Source organism: Chelonoidis abingdonii, chromosome 2 (genome assembly GCF_003597395.2).
Source record: "Chelonoidis abingdonii isolate Lonesome George chromosome 2, CheloAbing_2.0, whole genome shotgun sequence".
NCBI classification, from domain to species: Eukaryota; Metazoa; Chordata; order Testudines; family Testudinidae; genus Chelonoidis; species Chelonoidis abingdonii.
Genome location: NC_133770.1, coordinates 167,693,020 through 167,700,305, shown reverse-complemented (window position 1 = coordinate 167,700,305; position 7,286 = coordinate 167,693,020).

Below are 7,286 nucleotides of genomic sequence, written 5' to 3'. Positions count from 1 at the left end.
AAGAAGCAGGCAGCATTAGCTCCTGCAAATGTAAACAAACTTCTTTGTCTGAGCAATTAGCTGAACAAGAAGTAGGACTGAGGGGACTTGCAGGCTCTAAAATTGTACATTGTTTTATTTTTGAATGCAGATTGTTTTGGACGTAATTCTACATTTGTAAGTTCAATTTTCATAATAAAGAGATTGCACTGCAATACTTGTATTAGGGGAACTGAAAAATACTATTTCTTTTGGTTTTTTACAATGCAAATACTTGTAATCAAAAATAAATATAAAGTTAGTACGTTATATTCTGTGTTGTAATTGAAATCAGTATTAGAAAATGTAGAAAATATCCAAAAATATTTAAATAAATGGTATGATATTAACATTGCGATTAATCGCAATTAATGTTTTTAATCGCTTGACAGCCCTAGTAAGAACAAAAACACTACTTGGCAGTAACACAGCATTGTAGGCATTTAGAATGAACCATAAACTATAGCCACTCTATGGTCGAACCCAGTAAGGCATGTTCAGGCTTAGCCTTGTTCCTCACAGTCCCCCATCCCCACAAAGCCAGGACTCAGGACAGATGGCCTATCAGAGTTCACATGTATTTATTTGTCATATTATTGTATGTTGGATATTTCCTTCTCAGATAATGCAAAACCTCATGAAAATCTTTGTGCTACATGAACTCACCCTACACAGAGCCAGGACATTATTAATATTTTTATTACTGATTTCTGGTAGTGTGCACTGTGTGCTATGCACTTGTTAAATATACATGGAGAAACAGTCCCTGCCCTAAAGAGCTTACAATCCTGGACAAGCAACATATGAAGGGGACAACAACAATAAAATCTACATGCAAAACATTCATGGTTTTCCTTTGAGTCTGCAGCCAAATGTGCAGTAACACAAGATTGCAATGCAGCTAGCCTGGTTCAGCTCCCATTTCCTCAGAGAATGGAAAGGACACACCCAAATAGTCAGAAGTCACCTCTTAACTAGGTGTCTCACAGTGACAATCGCTACTGATCACTATAGGCGAGTGGTTCTCAACCTTTCCAGACTACTGTAGCCCTTTCAGGAATCTGAAACCCAAGCCTTGCTGCCCAGGGCTGCAGCATGTAATTTAGCTTTGAGGGGCCCACTGTGATGTGGGGCCGTAGGCAACTGCCCTGCTTGCCAGCCCTGCACCTGCGACCCCTGGGGCTCACAATCCCCAGGTTAAGAAAAACTGATCTAGAGGAGTTGATGTTCCCTTAGAAGACCTCTGTGTACGCGTATCCCCAGGGCCGGTGCTACCATTAAGGTGAACTAGGCGGTTGTCTAGGGCATCAAGATTTGGGGGCGCCAAAAAGCTGTGCCCCCAATTTTATTTTTCACAGCAGTTCCTCCCCAAGCACGTGGTCACTGCTCCACTTCTCCTGCCTCCCAGGCTTGCAGCGCCAATCAGCTGTTTGGTGCCGCAAGCCTGGGAGGAGAATTAGAGCGGGGCAGCGTGCTGGGGAGGATGTGGAGCAGAGGGGAGCTGGGGTGGGGAGGTGCTGCATAGCTCCTGGGGGGTGGGGAGGAAGCCTCAGGGAAGCGGGGGAGCTGCTGCAGCGGTGGGGGCGCCTCAGGGTGGAGGGGGTGTGGGGAGCTGCCGCAGGGCTGGCGGGGGACGCAAGGTGGAAGTTTTGCGTATCCCTGCATATTCCTGGCTAAGAACCAAGAATATAGGTCATGGCTGAGGTAACGAACTGGTCCCTATATTTAATCTAGATGAGGTCAATCACTGGTCCTTACCCATCATCATAGTTACTGATGAAAGTGAAGCTGCCTCTGTAAAAGAATGATGCTCTCTGTAACTCTCAATGGCCTGTTCCCAGCTTTCACTCCATGATGAAACTCTCAGATGCACAGAGAGTCATTAGTTATTAAAATATTTAGCTTGGACATCTGCATTAGTTTAATCACAAAACATCCTTTCCTGAAAGTGACCTGAACACAGTTTTTCTTCAGCCTGCCTCTTTGTCATTGTGGCTGACATAGGAGTTATATGATTGGGGGAAGGGATGTATAACAGTTAAAGGGGGAAATGGATGAACAACAGTTACCATACAAAGATGGGGGAGAGCAGAAGTTGGGCAATTAGCTGAAATGTTAGAACCTGTTTATTGTGTGTTTGAAGACACTTGCTCCATCCCTCATCTATGCTCTTTCTGTTTCTACCAGCAGTTGAGATAAGTGCCCACGCTGCATTCCCTAGGTTTGCAGATTTGCCATCCACTCAGTAACAAGGGACAGGCTGTGCTGAAGAGAGAAGATGATTCATTTTCTCTATCTATCACAAAGGGCTGAGCCTGTTGTGTGAGGCACCGACCAACAGAACAAAAGATAGTCTCTCTCTTAAAGAGCTTACAATCTTGAAGAGGGGACTGGCTACAAAACTGACCTTTGCAGAGCCACCATGATGCAGACAAGTTAACCAGAAAGAGGTGTGTGACTCAGTTCTGAAACGCTGAGATAACTATTTGAATTGGGGGTGAAGGAAAGTCTGTATTGTAGAGATGTCTGCAGAGGAAATTCTGCAAGAATTAGAGAGACCCGGATGTGAGGGATGTCATAAATAGATGCTAATGGTTAATGTTTCTTTACTGCAAGGAATCCAAACACCTGACCAGAGAGCCAAGCAGGAAACCGGATTTTAAAAGAAAGGGGAGGGACTCAAGAGGGGTTTGGCTTGAGTCTTGTCTGTTGGTTTCTTTCGCTATGGGAGAAAAACTTTTTTTTCGATCTCAATCTTCTTTCTACCCTTCATCTACAAGTTTGTAGTAACAGTAGCAAAGCAATAGGCTGTTTAATGTTTGTTTTGTTGTTTCAAGTGTGCTGTGCTGGACACTGCTTTTAAATTGGCTTTTTTGAATCAGACTTTTATTCCTAATTCTTATAAGCACTGCCCTGTAGGAGCTTTTATTGAGAGTTGAGTTTACTATGTATATTTCTTTCTTTTTTATATAAAGTTTCCTTTTAAGACTTGCGGAGGCTTTTCTCTAGTTACGGCTACGGGACACAAAGGGGATGGAAAATCTCTTTGTGGTTAGCTGACTAGTTTGAATGCAACCTAGGGGGAGGTAAGATTGCCCTCCTCTGGTTTGTATTCAAGGGGAATAGTACGGCATTGCTAGGCTAACCCAGGAAAGGGGAAAGCTGGGGGATGAGAGATAGAGCGAGACCAGGGGCTTGGGTCTTGGGGGTCCCCAGGATAGTTTGGGGTGACTTGGGGCGAAATCAGAGAGCCCTGAATCTATTGGTGGCAGCGAGATCAATCCAGCTGGTAGTAAGCTTGAGGTTCTGTTAGCTTCTCAGTTAATGAACGCTAAAGGTTCAGAATCTGAGCAGCGGCTATTACATGTGGCATGGTTGTGGGAAATAAGAATCCAGAAGCAGTAGAAATATTATTTTTCTTTTCTCTCTGCTAAGGGGTTTAGAAAGAGAAAGGGGTGGGTTTTAAAGTAGCCAGAGAGACATTTTTATTTTCTGCTGATTTGGCAGCTTGATTTTTAAGCAAGAAGCCTTAGAGAGAGCCATATAGCAGGTCTTTTGTAAAGCAAACAGGATGTCATTGGGAATCATGTATCACAAGACCGCCACAGGTAAATAAAGGGCTTTTTTGGTTAATTCCATATCAAAATTAGCTAGGAAACTTAAACAAAAGAGTTGCAGCAAAGATCCGAGGAAACAGAAAGCGCAGCATTTCAGTACAACAAACACCAGAGGGGCACCCCAACACAAGAAAACAGGACCATGAGTCCTAAAGATGAGCTGAAAAAGGAAAACAGCACGGCCACAAGCCGTAACAACGAAAATGAACATAGGAGACGCTGGAACTAATTAAGGCTGACCAAGACGCCAGGAGCAGCTCATAAAAAGAGAACAAGAAGCCAAACAGGCAGCTCACGACAGAAAACAACAAGAAATGATGCTGCCCACAGAAGACAAGATAGAACTCAGAGGGAAAAAACTAACAAGAGATGGAAACACAGAGGGAGGCCCATCGGCAGCACTGGAGTTAGGACGGCTACAACAGAACCAACCACTCCAACAAACCTTGTGCCAATACTTCTTCACAGCAAAGAAATTTCCGACTACAAGGCAGGTGATAACACTGAGCCTTCTTAGAAAATTGAAAGGCGCTATCTTGGGAGCAATAATCCTGAAGACCAGTACCAGCTACAGCGAGGTCAATCCTCAGTGACCCATTACAGACAGTGCGGCTGAAATGCAAGACGCAAAGTTGAACGATTAATAACTGTTTCGAGCCAAGGCCAGATCCAATAGGGGACTAACCCTCGATCACGCCCTTCGGCGGTTCAGAACACAAAGTGGAAGCCAATGGGTCATTTTCCAAACCGCCCTACTACGTTGGAAGCAATTGTGACTGCCTGGATAGCAGAACCGAGGTTAACCTTTGAAGAACTGCGCCACTCATGCAAATGGAGCAGTTCTGGTTGTGTTCGCTGAAGGACATGAACAACGGTACCCCAGATGGAAACCAAAACCTCACGCGAGTGCCGGGAGAATTGGAGCCAAATGGATGAAGTGCAGAAAGCAAGAAAGCTAACTGTAAGGGAAGTGAAAACCCAGGGCCACATACCGACAATAAACCTACAACCGAGGCAACCCAAAACCACCACCTACCCACACGGGAAGCCAACAGACACCCTAGTCCTTCGCACCTTCACCAGTCTTCATACTTACCTGCACAGTGACCCGTTTCTGGAAGATGCTATAGGTCTACTAAATGGACATAAAAAGCCAAGCTGCCCAAACGGCAATGCCAGACAACCACCCGGGCAAGTCATTACAGCCAACCATCACGCCTAAGATTCCCGGCCCAGATTACCTCTCATCCCTTTGGGAGCGAAGGGAAAATTAGAGTGGGGCGGAAAGAAGTTACCGCGTGGAGAGACAACGGGCACATGGCCAGCTATTCACCATCCTTCGTCGATCCCAAACGTCATCAACCCAAAGGCCAAGGTGACCATTAACCGCGGCCTTAATGTCACAAGCTGTGATTTGCCGTACAGCTGAACTTGTGCCGTCCAGTACAAAGGCTGGTCAGGAATGTGGACTTTTGCAGTCTATGACAATTATCCAGTCCCCAAGCAGTGGGAAGAAACTTACGCCAACCAAGTGAAGTTGGGCAATAGAGTAGGAATCGTTAGCCTGCAGCAAACCAGGCAGAGTTTCCAGACCCATTCCTGTTCCTGAGAGCCGTCCACAGAGAACGCTGTAGTGTTACCGAGACCCAGACCGAGGTAGTGACCGATGCCCATGCCAACAGCTAAACAGCCACAGCAGCCTCCAGGTCCCAGGCCCGGAAACGGAACAGCAACCAGCCACGAGCATCCGGCACAGTGCAACCACATCTTCGAACCCAATGGCGAAGGGACCAACGAGCCTGAACTGGCAGGAGAGCAACGGACAACATACCGAAAGAGGCCAGCCAAGCCTGACGATACCGACCACGGTGCACGCAGCGGAGAGCGGTTCACCTGCAACTGAACAACCCCAGCACCTATAATCACTTCCAGAGGGTCAAGCCCAAGTCCACAACTGAGGAAGAACTGTGTCCCTAGCCCAAGGGACATTCCAACTGAAGGCAGGAAGCCAGATGACACCCTACTGAAAGCGTGGCGGCACTGAAAGCAACCACCACCTCTCAGCTCTTCTCACAGAATCCCGGTGTGTTAATAGACCAAGAACTTTTATACAAGGAAGTTCTTTCGGTGGAACACCAGGAAGAATGCAGCCGCAACAAAACGGTTGTGGTTCCCAACTAAGTACAGGGGGAAGCTCTTAAGCTTAGCCGCACGATCAGCCCCAGTGGTCAATGCGGGGTGAACAGAACCAAAGACAGGTTGGGGAAGTCCTCTACTGGGAGGGGATGGGCAAGAAGTGCCCAGTATGTCCAGTCTTTGGGAGGTGTGCCAAAGAGTGGTGAAAGCCCCAAGATTGGTCAGGCCCCTCTCCAGCCACTTCCCATAAATGAGCCCATTTCAGCTGTAGTAGCTGTGGATTATTCTGGGTCATTCCCAAAGACAGACGCCCAGGGGAAAGCAGTAAGTACTGATTTCGTGGACTTGCTACCTCGATGGCCCGAAGCTGGTCGCTCAGGCAACACCAGAGCTAAAGCTAGTGGGAACTAGCGCTAATCAGAACATTTTCGCCAGGTGTAGTTGGCCCACCGATATCCTTACCGATTCAGGATTCAATTTCCTGGCAGGCACCATGAAAGACGCTGTGGGGATTAAGTCATGGGGTGGATATCACTTGGGTTGGCCACCCTGTGACCACCATCAAACAATGGCCTGTGGCGAAAGGTTAATGGAACTTTGAGGGCATGTATCGCGTATAATTCGTGACATGGAATGACTTCCTTAACGACGCTGAACTTGTGTTGCAAGCAGTGTGCCTCTTGGTGTATAGGGCTGTACCGACATCCCAGTTTAGGTTTTCACCTTGAACTTGTGTATGCCACACGAGGTTAAGGGGCATTACAGTTGGTGAAGCAACAAGGAAGGCGGTTATCACTCCTCTCCAGAGGAAACTTAAATATTTGAGCTTTGTATAGCCAACCTACAAAATCATCCCGTATCACACTTTAGCCCTTCTAGAGAAACCTAAAGAACTCAGGAAGAGCAAAGACCTGTTAGTAAAACCATACCATGTAGACATTTCCTTCAAGAGAGTGAGACCGTTATGGTTATGAAGACAGCAACAGGCCCATAAGGATGGAAGCATCATGGGACGGCCATTCCAGTCAAGAGCGCCGGGGGGAGTGCTGTCTCAACTACCTTATAGCTATTTCCGCAATTCTCTCTAAACCCCAAAGTGTTACCATGGTAATTCTCTCAAGCCCTTTAATTCAGAGACTTACAGTTTGGTCAGTTTACAGTCATGGGAGGATGCTGACGCGATGGCTGACTGGTTGTTACTAAGACTGGAAAAAAGACTGGTGGGTGGAGAGGTGGAACTCTCAACCCCCACGATCGGAACGTCTGCGAGGGCAACGAAACTCAAGGAGCTGTGCACTAGCTTCGCCCATTTCTTCTCAGCCACTCCGATGGACTGAACAGGCCAATACCACATCCATTGAACAGGTATGCTCATCCCTAGTTAGAACAGCCAGCCCTGACTGGGTGTCCCTTCTGCAGAAGCTGCTATAGAACAGGAATCCAGAACATGCTTACATGATGGGTATAATGCCGGCTCATTCTACTCTAGTTGCTGTATGGGGCATCTCCAGTGGT